The following is a 17,026-nucleotide window of genomic DNA, read 5'->3' as shown; positions in this document are numbered from 1 at the left end:
AGTCTCCTAGCTCAGGATGGCATATATGCCTTTCTTTATCTATTGCCATTGAACTTCTTAAGTATGTGGGGTTCCTATGTGCTTAAAATTATTTTTCTCCTGTTAATCTGTTTTATGTCTTTGATGTTAGACCTGCCCAAAGAAGCTCTGACGGACTGAGAAAGCTCTTTCTTGCCAGCACACTCCTCCATCTCCTCCCCCAACCTCTCCCACTGCCTCCTTCTCCAACTCCTCTCTGTAACTCTACTCCAGAGAGGGAACAGGGACCGAGGGGCCTTGGAGGACCTTCCAGGGCGTGGTCACAGGGTGATGGACAGGAGGATGAAGTGCTAAGGATAGAGCCTCGGGTCCCAGAAGCCACCTGCTGTGCCTAGTAGTCACCATGGTCACCTTGTCAACACTGAGTCGCTGTATCACCTGCCTGTTTATGATGTCCATTTCCTGGAGGGGAAACTGAGGCTGGAAGAGAGAAAGGCAGAGTAGCTGGCCCAGGTAGGACTCAAAGTCCGACTGTTCTGACCCCAATCCAAGACCCTTCCCAACCTGAACCCAGCTGGGGGCAGGGATTGCAGCTCTCTCATGCCCCAAAGTTGGCACTTCTTATAAACCAGGCCAAGACTTTGGAGGGCAACTAAAATGAGGGAAAATAGAGGTACCCCACGACATGATCCTAAAGGAGAGGGGGTCAACTGAACCCTTCCTAGTCCCAGTTACCTTGCCCAATCCAACAACAGAAATCTCTCACTTGGGACACTAATATTCCTACAGTGCAGGGGTGGATGGACTTGAATTCCCTGCCTGCCACACCCCTTCGCCCCAGGATGGAGCAGAGGAAAGATGGAGGGGGAGAGGGGCCAACCTGAGCTTTGAAACGAAGAGAAGGAGGAACGCAGAGACAGAAAGAGCCTGCAGGCTCCCAGCCTCCCCATGGCTCTCCATCCACAACATAGCCCCAAATGAGTGGCTATAGCCAACTCCCTAGTCCCCTGTCGCACCCCCACCCCTCCTCCAGGAAGGCCTCCTGGGTCCTCCAGGAGCCCCTAAACCACCACAGTAGCTTCTCCTGTGGGCAGAGCCCACCATGGCAGAGGCCTTTCTCCCCAGCAAGGGCATCCTGAAAGCAGCACATTTCCTGTTGCCTCACCTCCCAGCACAGAGCCTGAGATAGAGTGGGGTTGCGGGGTTGTGCATTGATGAAAACGTGAGAAAAGGACCCAGGGCAGCCTTGCAGCTTGCAGTGGGGCGGACCTGCTGTGTATAAGCAGCTGTTCTCTGTGGCCAGGCATTGGGTGATCACTTTACATCCCCAACAGCTTAACGTCAAAATTACCCTAAGGGCAGACCTACATATCCCCAATGTACAGATCAGAAGCCTGAAGCTCTGAGTTAGGCTACCAGGAGTTGTGTGTCACACTGCTCCAGGCTTAAGCAATTTGGCCACGAATCAGGATGAAGTGGAATTGGAGTGAGTGGCTGAGTTGAGCTTTATACATTGCACCCTGGGAATCACCCTTGTCGACCAGGGTAGAAGCGAACAGAAATATTCATAATGATTACATCCATGTGTCCACACAAAAGATAAAGAGCTCCTGCTTTATACCAGGTGCTGATACAGTAGAGAACAGCATGAAGCCTCATGAAGCCTGTCTAGTGAGTGAGGAGGGTGTTACCGAAATACACAGATTAATGTAGAGTTATATTCATCAGTAAATGCTATGGAGGAGCGGGTGGCAGGTCCGTGGAAGATCTCTCAGAGAGGGAAAAGATGTACAGGAGAACTAACAACCTGCCCATTAGAAAGTGGAGGAAGACGCTTCTCAGTGGAGGCAACAGCACCTGCAAAGAGCCTGAGGTTGCAAAGGGCTCGACCTTGTAAAGGAGCATTTGGTCATGCCGAGGTGGTGCTGGGAGGAAACAAATCCTTGCAGGTGGAGGGGACACAAGAGGCCAGGAAAGAGCAGAGGAAAGGGGTTGTGGGGATGGTGGGCAGTGGGCCTTCTGGCAGCTTCTGGAATGGAGCAGAGGAGGGTGCGGGAGGTGAGGCCAGAGAGGCAGGTGGGACAAGCCCTAAGGGTCTGAGATGCAGGCTGAAGGCCAACCGCGCGGAGGGCAGACTGGGAGCGATGGAGGGCTGGAAGCAAGAGGATGCCGGGTCCACGCTGCTGTGGGGACCTTCCCGGTACACGTGCAGCCCCAGGCAATCTGCCCATCAAGGCAAGCCTGAGCCCAGAGGCCAATCCACTCGCCCTAGAGGACAGAGAGCACTGATTTGTTCTTACAAAGAACATTTGTTCTAACAAAGAACAAATGGAAATGGTGCTGGAGTGTCCATCCTACAAGCTCCCGCACACCATAACTTAGGGTCAGGCTGTCCTTTCTCTAGATCCCCTAGAACAAGTCACGCTTCACACTCTCGTGTGCAGCTATGACCTGGATCAAGAAGAGGTCACAGGCCATATGCCCACATGTGATGACGGGAACAAGTTGGCATTGCTGCGGGGAAAGCTGGCAGCACCCTGCGTTCTTCTCATGGTGCCTGGATCCAATGTGGTGCATCTCATGGGAGTGGCCAAAACACGTGGCACTGGCCCTTTTGCTTGACAACAATTTGCTGTTGGTCACAGAATCCAAGACCTCAAATAGCCTCTTCAGGCTAGACATGGAAGAACCTGGCCTAGAAAAACTGCTCCTGTGCTGTAGCCTGACCCTGTAGGGACGTGCCAACACCCTAGGGAAGGACAGTGAGCCCTTGAGCCTGTCATAGAAACATCGCTTGCCGCCACCCTCCCGGGGTCTTGCAGCCTCCAGACTGTGAGAAAATACAGGTCTGCTGTTTAAGCCCCCTCTGTGTTACCTGCTATGACAGCTGAAGTAGAATAAACGCCAGCCAGAAAGGACTTAACAGTGGGAGGCAGACTAACAGGCTGCAAAGATGCTCTGAAGCTGGTCAGTGTTGGTCCACATGCGTGAAGAAGAGATGCCAGCTCTACATGGCAGAGGGAGGGGGAAGGGATTAAAGATGCAGAGATGTAGGAAGGGGCTGCAGTGAAGGTGGTAGGTGAGCTCAGACGGTGTTTCTCCAGGAGGCCCGGAGGATACTCGGTTTACAAAGCACAGGCATCACCAAGCTCAGAGCTGGGGATGCCCCTGTGGGCTGGGGAGGATGAGAGCTGCGCTATTACAGAGGGGCTCCCTGATGGCACTGGAAGTAAGGCGACAAGGGAAGGAGGGGCCAGGCACCCGCATGTGGCGGGCGGTTAACGCTGGCTGCGGGGAGGACACCTCAGCGGACCCTACGTGGCTTCTTCACAGGCGGGCGGTTAACGCTGGCTGTGGGGAGGACACCTCAGCGGACCCTACGTGGCTTCTTCACAGGCTACTTGAATGTCCCATGATGTGGTTGCTGGTTCCTCCAGAGTGAGTCTCCAAGAGAGGACACGGTGACACCAGGGAGTGTGTGCATTTCAGTAAGGAGATGTGACAGGGACGCATGACCATGGGGTCTTCTGCTCCCACTGTGAGCCCAGTTTCCAGAAGCTGTAGGCCTGAGTGACGAATGGAATGGCCAGTTGAAGGTTCAGGTGAGCCGGAGCCTGGAGACGGCACCTGTGACTCTGGGGCACCATCCTCTAGGAGGCATGCACACCCCAAATCCATGGCCAGTGCACGGGGTCCCCAATGGGTAGAATATGTGAGATGGATACAGAAGGGGCCTCATGTATCATCACTCCCAGCAACCTACTTGGGAATTGGAGTCTCACAGGCGTGACTCTGGACTCTGCAGGTTCAGAGGTTGGCATCCAAAGGAGGGATGTATCCACCAGGTGATAACCTACTGGTGGCCCTGGTCCCTTTGGACTGCTTGTGCCAAGAGACCAGCAGATGAGCGGAAGGCCAGCATTCTAGTGGGGATCACGATGGAGACCACAGGAGGAGGCAGGTCAGGTGGGCTGAACACAGGGAGGCAGAGAAGGCTCGGATGGTAACAGATGTGTGCGTCTCTGGCCTTTTCCTGATGGGGAAGGTAAATGGACAGGTGAGTGCTGTGACTCAGGAAGACATGCTGACCAAGGGTCAGGCCCTCGGGAACGAGGCTCTGGGCATCCCCCACCAGGTCAGCCATCATTTCCAGCCGAGGTGCTCGCTGGAGGTGAGAGGCATGGATGGGTGGTAGGTGGGGGTATGAGTATCAGATCTGACCTCGAGTGAGTTGCAGCAAGAACAGCTAACGCACAGGCCTGGAGGAAAGGACAAGAATGCACACGTGTGTGACACAGCATGTGGTCTCCACGTGGGTACGGCCACGTGGGGCTGGAGCAGCGGGGCTGACCTGCCTCTCCCTCTCGAAGGGCTCTCAGGGCTTCCCCACGTCTCCTTCCCACGTGGCTTGGTTTGGGCTTCCTCGCAGCATGGCAGCCCCGGCTCCACACGTGAATGCCCCAGGGACCAAGGCAAAGTCCGCCTTGCCGCTTCTGACAGCCTCCAAGTCACACAGGGCATCTTATCTACATTCTGTTGGTTACTAGTGAGTCACACGCCCACCAGCTACAAAGAGAAAAGAAACAAGACCCTGTTCTCAACAGGAGGAAAGTCAAGGTCAAATCATGTCAGATGTGGGCCAAGGAAGGGAGACGGGACAGAGAGGATGAAGACTTGCTCGGAGACCGTGTTCGCCAGTGGTATCTGCTGAATGGGTGGACAAGGTGGCCAGAAGGGAGAATGAGTCTCAGCTCCGGTCATGATAGGAAATGCCAGTCAGGCATTTGGATCTCAGGCAGAAGCCCACCCTGTGGATCCCCTTCTCCTCCGTCAAGGGGCACAGAGACAATGCCAGGCAACACTCAGTTGCACCACGTGACCAGCCTTCCCCCAGGAAGGACACCCTGAGGTTGTTATCTCTTGTGCATTCTGTCACTGACCCCTGGCTCCTCTATGGCCAGCCCATTTTACAAATGGGGGGTTGAGGCCCAGAGAGATCAGGCATCTCATCGAGGTCACTATCGATTACCCAGATCCTATTTAGAAAGTTTCACATAGTCTTGCTCCTCTACTAGCTATGTGATCTCAGGTAAGTCAAGTACTATTTGTGAAAGTCCATTTTCCTACTTAAAATGGAGATTACACTCCTTATGGAGAAGAGAATGCCAACCCACTCCAGTACTCTTGCCTGGAGAATCCCTTGGACAGAGGAGTCTGGCGGGCTACAGTCCACAGGGTCGCAAAGAGTAGGACATGACTGAGTGACTAACACTATACTATACACTACAGTCCTTATTGCAAGGCCCCGATTGGGGGTTCCATGTGACAGAGAGTTTATCAAGGCAGGCTTCCAGGTGGTGGCACTCCCCGGATGAAGTGTTGAGTTTTGTAGGGCAGCTTCTGAGTCAGTCAGCCAGTCAGAGGGCTGCAAGCAGAGATGGGCAGGGAAGCAAAGCAGGAAAAGCTTGGAAAGGCACAAAGGAGGGGCACAGACATTGGAGTGAGGGGTAGCATTCCTGGCAGGAGTGAAGTCTGGCAGGCTTCCCTGGGGAGGTGGCATTCAGTACTTGGCCTGAAAGTAGACAGAGATTGCCAGGAAACTGCAGATGGGAGTGGACGTCTGAAGGGCAGTGAGCGGGTGTCTCCAGCCTGCACTGCTCAGGCGACAGCATCTATGTGGGCCTCTCTCCTGTTTTTCTTCCTCCCTCCTCCCCTGAGGGGTGGTAGCCCAATCAGCTCCAGAGAAGCCGGGCCCTATAGGCAGAGTGAAGTCCTCCAGCCCCTGCCTACGGGCCAGTGGGATGGAGTCGCTCAGCTGGCTGCCCGTGTTCATGCAACTGGTGCTGCTGAGGCCCCAGGAGGCCCTGGTCCCATCACAAAGCAGGGTCTTCGTGGGGCCCCACCACCACGTGGACACGGGCATACTCCACACCGTCCAGGTGGGTGTCCTCAGTGATCCCTGCTCGCCTCTTGGAGCTGCAGTTCCTTTTTTTCCCACTGGAATCCAGTGTGGGTCTGTGTCCTGGGTCTGCACCACAGGGAGGCTCAGCCTGGGCTCTGGTTCTGCCTCTGCACCACAGGGAGGCTCAGCCTGGGCTCTGGTTCTGCCGCGGTCATGGACGGCCTGTGTGGCAGAGCTCGGGTTGGTGGCATCCAGTGTGGGTCTGTGTCCTGGGTCTGCACCACAGGGAGGCTCAGCCTGGGCTCTGGTTCTGCCGCGGTCATGGACGGCCTGTGTGGCAGAGCTCGGGTTGGTGGCATCCAGTGTGGGTCTGTGTCCTGGGTCTGCACCACAGGAAGGCTCACCCTGGGCTCTGGTTCTGCCGCGGTCATGGACGGCCTGTGTGGCAGAGCTCGGGTTAGTGGCATCCAGTGTGGGTCTGTGTCCTGGGTCTGCACCACAGGAAGGCTCACCCTGGGCTCCGGTTCTGCCGCGGTCATGGACGGCCTGTGTGGCAGAGCTCGGGTTGGTGACTTCCAGTCTCTGCGGTTTAGTTTTCCCACCTGTACTGGGGAAAGTTACAGGCAGCAGAGATCAGATGAAGTGTGCATGGGCCTGGGGAAGGACACGGTCACAGGCCCAGTCTGGGGACCCGCCCTGCACCCCGAGGCTCACTTCTGTAGGGAGCAGCGGCCTCAGGGCCTTTGCACTGGCTGTTCCCTCCGCCCCAAAGTCTTTTCTCCCAGATGCCTGAGGGGTTCAGTCCCTCTCTGTCTCCTGGTTGTTCCTGAAAAGGGCTTTCACGGCGAGGCCTTCCTGGCACCCTTGCCTACTCTCCTATATGTCCTGTGCTCAGCCACTTCAGTCGGGTCTGACCCTTTGTGATCCTGTGGACTGTAGCCTGCCGGGCTCCTCTGTCCATGGGACTCTCCAGGCAAGAATACTGGGATGGATTGCCATTTCCTTCTCCAGGTGATCTCCCCGACCCAGGGACCCTGCATCTCCTACACTGCAGACAGATTCTTTAGCGCTGAGCCACCGGGGAAGCCCTTACTCCCCTGTATATGTTCCCCCTACTCCCTTCCTTATATTTACTTACCAGCTTGTGAATCTCTGGTTTCCAAACTAGAACCTCAGCTGCCTGGGTAGGGGCTTCATCCACTGTGTCTACGAACATATTCTCAACCCGCTTGATGGATGGAGTCGAGGCTCCATGAGTATTTGTTGAGTGAGTGAATGAATGATGCCGGAAAGGCTGATTTCTTTAGGTTTCCGGGCAGGTGACTTGAAATTGTTAGACCTGCCTCCTTGAGCTCTTTTCTGGAGAAGGAAGAAAATAAACACACAACCCCGCTCTGTGATGATGGATATAATTCATTACATGAGATGTTAACAAGTTGAGTAGCTCATTTTAAAGAGAGAGGGGCAGCAAGAGCCTTCAGGCTGAGTGTTAAGTCTGGTCCTGGGCCCACTGGGTAGCCTCTGTGGGGGTCCATCCACCTGTGTGTGGAGCTGCTGACCTGTCACCCCAGTTTCCAGAAGGTGAAACTGAGGCCCGGGAGGATCGGGGCTGCTTAAGTTCACCAGAAACAGCTGCCATGCCTGCTGACTCCCTGCCCGGTGCTCCTTGCATTCCTTTAACCAGCATCTCCGGGCTCGACGGTGAGCCAGGCTGACCCAGATGGGAAGCAGGCGCGGCCCCAGCCTGGGGGCTCCCTGCCTGGGGGGAGGCAGGTAGATCCACAGCGACAACCCGGGGGGTCAGTTCCCCTCAGCTTCATCTCCCAGCACCCACACCCCCATCATTCCAGCCCAAGGAAACCCTTCTGAGTCCCTGGACCTCTCCCCTGGGACCCCTGGGTTTGACTGGTCTGTCCTCCCATGGCAGCCTCAGGGTCACCCAGCATGTCCTTCTGGAGGCTGTCCCTGACCCTGGGCCTGGCCGGCATGTCCCTCTGTCTTATGGAGTGTCACAGTCTGTCTCCTCACATCTCCTCAGGGGGCGTATTCCCATCAAAGGGGGTCCCCGTGTCCTTCTCCCAGCACACCGTTTATTGTGCATCTGGCACAGAGTGGGCACAGAGGCTCCCTTGCTGGAAGAGCAGTGAGAGCAGAGGGCAGGTCCTGGGCAGATGGTGTGAGTGCTAGGGGCCCCTCGACACTGTGGGTCCCTGGATTTTCCTCCTTGGCCTCCAGGATTCCCGATGGAGCTGGTGTGATGGTGTCCCCCTTCCCCTCCCCCCAGTCTAGGAGAACACGCAGGCTTATGTCACCAAAATCTACACCTCGGTGGTGGAGGACCTGACCCGCAATAAGCAGCACAGGTTCATCATCGTGGACCAGGAGTTCTTCCGGCTGTGATGGGATGGCGTCGCGTCAGCCACGCAGGAAGTCCAGGTAGCGCTGCCCTCCAGGGTGGTCCTCGCCCTCGCCGGGGAGGTGAGAGAGGAGTGGCCTGGGGGACCCAGTGATGACCCTTCAGGAGGCTCCTGGGACAGTGCTGTCTGTGTCCAGGGCTGTGCTGTGTAAACCAGGAGGCCCTAAACTCTCCGGGGCTCTTCTCAGAGTTTAGATGAGAGTGTGGTCAGCCCCATGCCCAGGAGATAGGTTTGTGTTTAATCTGCCTTTCTGGCTATTCATTGCAGCTGTGGCAACCCCACTGGCGCTCAGCTGGTGTGAATGGGGTCACCTCTGACACTGGGCACTCCAGGGGGTCCCTGTGTCCACACTCTCTGCCTTCATTTACACATCTGTGTGGCCCCGTGGGGACGGGAGCTGGTGACCCAGCCAGGGGGTGCCACAGTCCCTGTGGTTTCAAGGCCGGAGGCAGATTGGTTTCACTCATCACAGGGAGTAAGAGGCCCCGCTCCACGGAGGGCAGCCTGGGACCAGGTCCTGCTCCCCCACCTCCCTGGGTGATCACAGGTGGCCAGTGGCCTCTGTCAGCCGCATCTACAGTGGGAGTGACCGCCCTCCTCAGAGAGGCTGTACTTGGAGTAACCACATGATGGAAGCACCTGGGATGCCTCTCTGGAGCTTGGCCCCTCTAGGCTTCCCTTTCCCTCAGAACAGTCCCTGGTGGTGAGACCCAGAGGCCCAGTGACCTGCTCAAGGTAGCAATGCTCAGATGGCGAAGCAGGGTGTCCACGAGTTCCCCCCAGAGGGGGTGTGAACCTGCAACCTTAGAGCTGAGGGGACCAGCCTCCTGTTTGATGGGCTCTGCGGCATTCCAGGTACTGGCCTACAACTTGTTATACATTATTTCATTGACTCCTCCCAACAGCCTCACTGTACAGAGAAGGTTCCGGTTCAGAGAGGGCAGGTAACTGGCTCATGGTGACACAGCTTATAGCAGACCGGTGGGATTCTGGGTCAGATATCCTGACTCGAAGCATAACTCTCCAAGGTCTTCAGTAGAAAGTCCCCATTTCTTTACATGGATGCTCCCAAATAAAACCGTCTTCTCCCCCAGAGAGAGGTGTGGCCTGGCTAAGGTAACTCAGTGGCACAGCCCATAAAGAGAGAGTTCTTCTCTGCTTTGTTTTGGCCAAATCCTCATTCTGGATGATGCCCAGAATGTAGTAGGTGTTTTTTGAACACAGTACATGTAGGTGTCATTCAGTATAGTTTCAGTGAATGAGCTTCAAATATTGTACCTTCAGAAATCAAATCAAAACTACAGTCTGTCAAGTGCATGGCGGCCTTACTGCCATAGCCTTTGCCTTTATATGTCCAGGGACATCCCCAGGGGTCAGCTCCTCTCAGCTTCATCTCCCATCTTCCGTCCTCCCTTTCTTTCATGTATATTAAAATTTGTCATCCAATCATGTGACAAACCCAATTTGAAGGACAGTCTACAAAATAATTAGCCTGTAATCTTTGAAATTATTAATCACATGGAAGAAAAAGAAAGGTTCATGAAGTGTTGTGAATTAAAGGATAATAAAGAGAAATGACATTAAAACCAATTCAGGATACTAGAATGAATCTTGCACCAGAAGAAGGACATTAGTGGAACAAGTGGCAAAGTTAGTTCAGTTCAGTTCAGTTGCTCAGTCGTGTCCGACTCTCTGCGACCCCATGAATCACAGCACGCCAGGCCTCCCTGTCCATCACCAACTCCCGGAGTTCACTCAAACAAACGTCCATAGAGTCTGTGACGCCATCCAGCCATCTCATTCTCTGTCATCCCCTTCTCCTCCCGCCCCCAATCCTTCCGAGCATCAGAGTCTTTTCCAGTGAGTCAACTAGTCGCATGAGGTGGCCAAAGTATTGTAGTTTCAGCTTTATCATCAGTCCTTCCAATGAACACCCAGGATTGATCTCCTTTAGAATCGACTGCTTTGATCTCCTTGCAGTCCAAGGGACTCTCTAGAGTCTTCTCCAGCACCACAGTTCAAAAACATCAATTCTACGGTACTCAGCTTTCTTAACAGTCCAACTCTCATATTCATACATGACCACTGGAAAAACCATAGCCTTGACTAGACGGACCTTTGTTGGCAAAGTAATGTCTCTGCTTTTTAATATACTAACTCAGTTCAGTTCAGTTCAGTTCAGTCGCTCAGTCGTGTCTGACTCTCTGCGACCCCATGAATCACAGCACACCAGGCCTCCCTGTCCATCACCAACTCCCGGAGTTCACTCAAACTCATGTCCACAGAGTCGGTGATGCCATCCAGCCATCTATTTCTCAGTCGTCCCCTTCTCCTCCCGCCCCCAACCCTTCCCAGCATCAGAGTCTTTTCCAGTGAGTCAACTCGTCGCATGAGGTGGCCAAAGTATTGCAGTTTCAGCTTTAGCATCAGTCCTTCCAATGAACACCCAGGATCGATCTCCCTTAGAATGGACTGGTTGGATCTCCTTGCAGTACAAGGGACTCTCAAGAGTCTTCTCCAGCACCATAGTTCAAAAGCATCGATTCTTCGGCGATCAGCTTTCTTCACAGTCCAACTCTCACATCCATACATGACCATGGGAAAAACCATAGCCTTGACTAGACAGACCTTTGTTGGCAAAGTAATGTCTCTGCTTTTTAATATACTATCTAGGTTGGTCATAACTTTCCTTCCAAGGAGCAAGCGTCTTTTAATTTCATGGCTGCAATCAGCATCTGCAGTGATTTTGGAGCCCCAAAAAATAAAGTCTGAAACTGTTTCCACTGTTTTTCCATCTATTTCCCATGAAGTTATGGGACCAGATGCCATGATCTTTGTTTTCTGAATGTTGAGCTTCAAGCCAACCTTTTCACTCTCCTCTTTTACTTTCATCAAGAGGCTTTTGAGTTCCTCTTCACTTTCTGCCATAAGGGTAGTGTCATCTGCATATCTGAGATTATTGATATTTCTCCCAGCAATCTTGATTCCAGCTTGTGCTTCTTCCAGCCCAGCGTTCCTCATGATGTACTCTGCATATAAGTTAAATAAGCAAGGTGACAATATACAGCCTTGACGTACTCCTTTTCCTATTTGGAACCAGTTGGTTGTTCCATGTACAGTTCTGACTGTTGCTTCCTGACCTGCATACAGGTTTCTCAAGAGGCAGGTCAGGTGGTCTGGTATTCCCATCTCTTTAAGAATTTTCCACAGTTTATTGTGATCCACACAGTCAAAGGTTATGGCATAGTCAATGAAGCAGAAATAGATATTTTTCTGGAACTCTCTTGCTTTCTCCATGATCCAGTGGATGTTGGCAATTTGATCTCTGGTGCCTCTGCCTTTTCTAAAACCTGCTTGAACATCTGGGAGTTCACGGTTCACATATTGCTGAAGCCTGGCTTGGAGAATTTTGAGCATGACTTTACTAGCGTGTGAGATGAGTGCAATTGTGCGGTAGTTTGAGCATTCTTTGGCATTGCCATTCTTTGGGATTGGAATGAAGACTGACCTTTTCCAGTCCTGTGGCCATTGCTGAGTTTTCCAAATTTGCTGGCATATTGAGTGCAGCACTTTCACAGCATCATCTTTCAAGATTTGAAATAGCTCAACTGGAATTCCATCACCACCACTAGCTTTGTTCGTAGTGATGCTTTCTAAGGCCCACTTGACTTCACATTCCAAGATGTCTGGCTCTAGGTCAGTGATCACGTTATCGTGACTATCTTGCTCGTGAAGATCTTTTTTGTACAGTTCTTCTGTGTATTCCTGCCACCTCTTCTTAATATCTTCTGCTTCTGTTAGGTCCATACCATTTCTGTCCTTTATCGAGCCCATCTTTGCATGAAATGTTCCCTTGGAATCTCTAATTTTCTTGAAGAGATCTCTTGTTTTTCCTATTCTGTTGTTTTCCTCTATTTCTTTGCATTGATCACTGAGGAAGGCTTTCTTATCTCTCCTTGCTATTCTTTGGAACTCTGCATTCAGATGCTTATATCTTTCCTTTTCTCCTTTGCTTTTCGCTTCTCTTCTTTTCACAGCTATTTATAAGGCCTCCTCAGACAGCCATTTTGCTTTTTTGCATTTCTTTTCCATGGGGATGGTCTTGGCCTCTGTCTCCTTTACAATGTCACGAACCTCCATCCGGAATTCATCAGGCACTCTATCTATCAGATCTAGTCCCTTAAATCTATTCCTCACTTCCACTGTATAATCATAAGGGATTTGATTTAGGTCATACCTGAATGGTCTAGTGGTTTTCCCTACTTTCTTCAATTTAAGTCTGAATTTGGCAATAAGGAGTTCATGATCTGAGCCACAGTCAGCTCCTGGTCTTGTTTTTGCTAACTGTATACAGCTTCTCCATCTTTGGCTGCAAAGAATATACTATCTAAGTTGGTTATAATTTTCCCTTGCCTCTTGAGGAACCTGTATGCAGGTCAGGAAGCAACAGTCAGAACTGTACATGGAACAATAGACTGGTTCCAAACAGGAAAAGGAGTACGTCAAGGTTATATATTGTCACCCTGCTTATTTAACTTCTATGCAGAGTACATCATGAGGAATGTTGGGCTGGAAGAAGCACAAGCTGGAATCAAGATTGCTGGGAGAAATATCAATAACCTCAGATATGCAGATGACACCACCCTTATGGCAGAAAGTGAAGAGGAACTTAAAAGCCTCTTGAGGAAAATGAAAGAGGAGAGTGAAAAGGTTGGCTTGAAGCTCAACATTCAGTAAGTTTGACTCAGTTCAGTTCAGTCGCTCAGTCGTGTCTGACTCTCCGCGACCCCATGAATCACAGCACGCCAGGCCTCCCTGTCCATCACCAACTCCCGGAGTTCACTCAAATTCATGTCCATCGAGTCGGTGATGCCATCCAGCCATCTCATTCTCTGTCATCCCCTTCTCCTCCCGCCCCCAACCTTTCCCAGCATCAGAGTCTTTTCCAGTGAGTCAACTCATCGCATGAGGTGGCCAAAGTATTGGAGTTTCAGCTTCAGCATCAGTCCCTCCAATGAACACCCAGGATCGATCTCCCTTAGAATGGACTGGTTGGATCTCTTTGCAGTACAAGGGACTCTCAAGGGTCTTCTCCAACACCACAGTTCAAAAGCATCAATTCTTTGGCAATCAGCTTTCTTCACAGTCCAACTCTCACATCCATACATGACCACGGGAAAAATCATAGCCTTGACTAGACAGACCTTTGTTGGCAAAGTAATGTCTCTGCTTTTTAATATATTATCAAGGTTGGTCATAACTTTCCTTCCAAGGAGTAAGTGTCTTTTAATTTCATGGCTGCAATCAGCATCTGCAGTGATTTTGGAGCCCAAAAAAAATAAAGTCTGACACTGTTTCCACTGTTTTTCCATCTATTTCCCATGAAGTGATGGGACCAGATGCCATGATCTTTGTTTTCTGAATGTTGAGCTTCAAGCCACCCTTTTCACTCTCCTCTTTCACTTTCAGACGCGTGAGACGCCGGCCCCGGCGGCGCAGATGCAGGGGGCGCCAGTCCTGGAGCAACCGACCAGGCAAAGAAGCTCGGCCGAGAGGAGCTACCCCACGCCTGAGGCCAGGGCCGGCAGCCGAGAGGAGCTGTCCCACGTCCAAGAGGCGGAGGCAGCGCGGGTGCAGGAGGGCTGAGAGTAGCTACTCCACGTTCAAGGTCAGGAGGGGTGGCCTTGAGGAGATACCCCTCGTCCAAGCTAAGGAACAGCGGATGCACTTGCTGGAGCGGCTGTGAAGAGATTTTCCACGACCAAGGTAAGAGAAACCCAAATAAGATGGTAGGTATTGCGAGGGGGCATCAGAGGGCAGACACACTGAAATCATAATCACAGGAAACTAGTTGATCTGATCACATGGACCACAGCCGAATGTGGTCCACTGGAGAAGGGAATGGCAAACCACTTCAGTATACTTGCCTTGAGAACCCCATGAACAGTATCAAAGAGTAAGTTTGACTGAAGTTCCTTAATTCCATAGTAGCGTTTTTAACATTAAATTTCTTGATTTTGATAAATATACAAAAGTTACAATAATCTTGTTCTTGCCAAACCTATACTGAAGTATTCTAAAGGCTAACTTGTGCTTTCAAATGGTTTGGAAGAAACAAATGTGTGTAAGGATATGGGAGAGTATTCAAGGAAACAGGCAACAATAATAATGAGATAATCTGGGGGAAATACTTATGGGAGCTCTTGATACAATTCTAGCAAGTGTTCTTTAAGTTTGAAATTATTCCAAAAGCAAAATTTCAAAATATATACTTATATATTATACACGTGTTTGATGAAGCTGCAGTCACGGGCCAGGTGCTGGTCTAGGTACTGGACACAGTGCTGACCAGGACAGACAGGGTCCTGCTTTTGCAGAATAAATGAAGGTGAGGAGTTTGAAGGAAGGACCATGAGACTCTGTAGGCATGTCCCCAACAAACACAACCAGGCTCAGCTCAGGGACTGTAACCTGGCTTTTTCTCTCTGCCTGCAATGCCAAGGTCCATGAGCTTGTGGCCCAAAGCTGCCTGGAGTTTGTCCTTGGAGGCCAGGTCATGCACGATGAGGCCGTGACCCACGGCGATGACCAGATTCTCCAGCTCACAGGTTTGATCACCCCTCCCCAGACCTGGGGTCCCTTGGGTCTCCTGTTAGGCTGGGACTGGGTGTCTGAGCCCTGGTCTGGCCTCCACGCTCCCCTCTCAGCAGGTGACTGTGATCAACAACAACTGTGATTGGCTGGTGTCACACCCTTGCTTGTGCCCTTGAGTGCAGGGCTTGAGTGAGGATTCTAGACCAGATGGGCTGGCTATATCCTGGCTCTCAACCCTCTGAACAGGGGCAAGTGATGTAACGCCATTAAGTCTCAGCTCCCTCCTCTATAAAAAAGTTTATAATGAGGTACCTCAAAGCATTGTTATTGAGATTAAATTGGGATAATTCAAACAGAGCACATTGACTGTAATGCGTGGATCTCCAGTAAATGGTCAGTAAAGTTAGGTCCCATCTCTGCTAAAACCCCACCCACCACATACTCCACCACTTTTCACACCATTACCGCCACCGTCACCATCTGCATCACCTCCAACACCCCCACCACCTCCAATAACAGCGCATACTCTCCATCACCGCCACCACCACAATTCCTACCACCACCACCACAATTCCTACCACCACCACCTCGGTCGTCACACACACACCATCACCACCACCACAGTTCCTAACACCACCACCACAATTCCTACCACCACCACCACCTCGGTCGTCACACACACACCATCACAACCACCATAGTTCCTACCACCACCACCACAATTCCTACCACCACCACCTCGGTCATCACATACACACCATCACCACCACCACAGTTCCTAACACCACCACCACCACAGTTCCTAACACCACCACCACCACAGTTCCTACCACCACCACCTCGGTCGTCACACACACACCATCACCACCACCACCACAATTCCTACCACCACCACCAATATGGTCGTCACATACACACCATCACCACCGCCACCACAATTCCTACCACCACCACCACCTCGGTCGTCACACACACACCATCACCACCGCCACCACAATTCCTACCACCACCACCACCTCGGTCGTCACACACACACCATCACCGCCACCACCACAATTCCTAACACCACCACCACCTCGGTCGTCACACACACACCATCACCACCACCACCAGCCACCGCACTCCCGTCATTATCATCATCAGCTCTGCTACCATCATCACTACCTACACGACCCTGAGGGCCACCAGAAGCACCACTGGCGTCCCAGCCACCATCAGCTCAAACACCTCAGCCACCCCAAAGACCGCCGCTGCTTCATCGCCACCACCGCCACTGCAGCAAGCACCACCTGGACAGCTGCCTAAACCACATCACCTCAGGAACAGCTCTACTACCACCAGTTCCTGCATCATCTTCACCACCAGCAAAACCTCTGCCTCCATCATCAGCAACTCCACTACCATTAGCACAACTTCCACTACAAACAGAAGAGCCACCTCCACTACCACATCACCCCCCATTCCAACAGCCTCTGACACCATGACCACCATTACCGCAACAAAAACAACATCTCCAATGCCAACTCTACCACCACCACCAAAACCACCACCATTAATGCTAACACCACCATGAACAGTTTAAAAGCTTTCTCTCCACCTCTACCGTCCTCACCACCAGCACCACCACCGTCATCATTATCTCTACCAGGGCCATTACTACCAGAACCACTGCTTCACCCACCGTCACCTCCACCACCACAATCTCCACCATCCCCTCTGCCACCACTATGCTCTCCATCACCTTGCACAGTTTGCACCAAACACCCATTCCTAGCTAGGTAACAAATGTTTTTCTTACAAGAAATAGCTTCACCCATCCCTAAAGGCAGGGTGACATTACTTTGTCAACCAAGGTCTGTCTAGTCAAGGCTATGGTTTTTCCAGTGGTCATGTATGGATGTGAGAGTTGGACTATAAAGAAAGGTGAGCGCCAAAAAATTGATGCTTTTGAATGTGGTATTGGAGAAGACTCTTGAGAGTCCCTTGGACTGCAAGGACCCAACCAGTCCATCCTAAAGGAGATCAGTCCTGGGTGTTCATTGGAAGGACTGATGTTGAAGCTGAAACTCCAACATTTTGGCCACCTGATGCAAAGAGCTGACTCATTTGAAAAGACCCTGATGTTGGGAAAGAT

The sequence above is a fragment of the Moschus berezovskii genome, chromosome 5 (genome assembly GCF_049115385.1).
Source record: "Moschus berezovskii isolate FMDL1 chromosome 5, NW_MosBer_1.0, whole genome shotgun sequence".
NCBI classification, from domain to species: Eukaryota; Metazoa; Chordata; class Mammalia; order Artiodactyla; family Moschidae; genus Moschus; species Moschus berezovskii.
The sequence above is the reverse complement of the archived record's forward strand: the minus strand, read 5'-3'. Positions refer to the sequence as shown.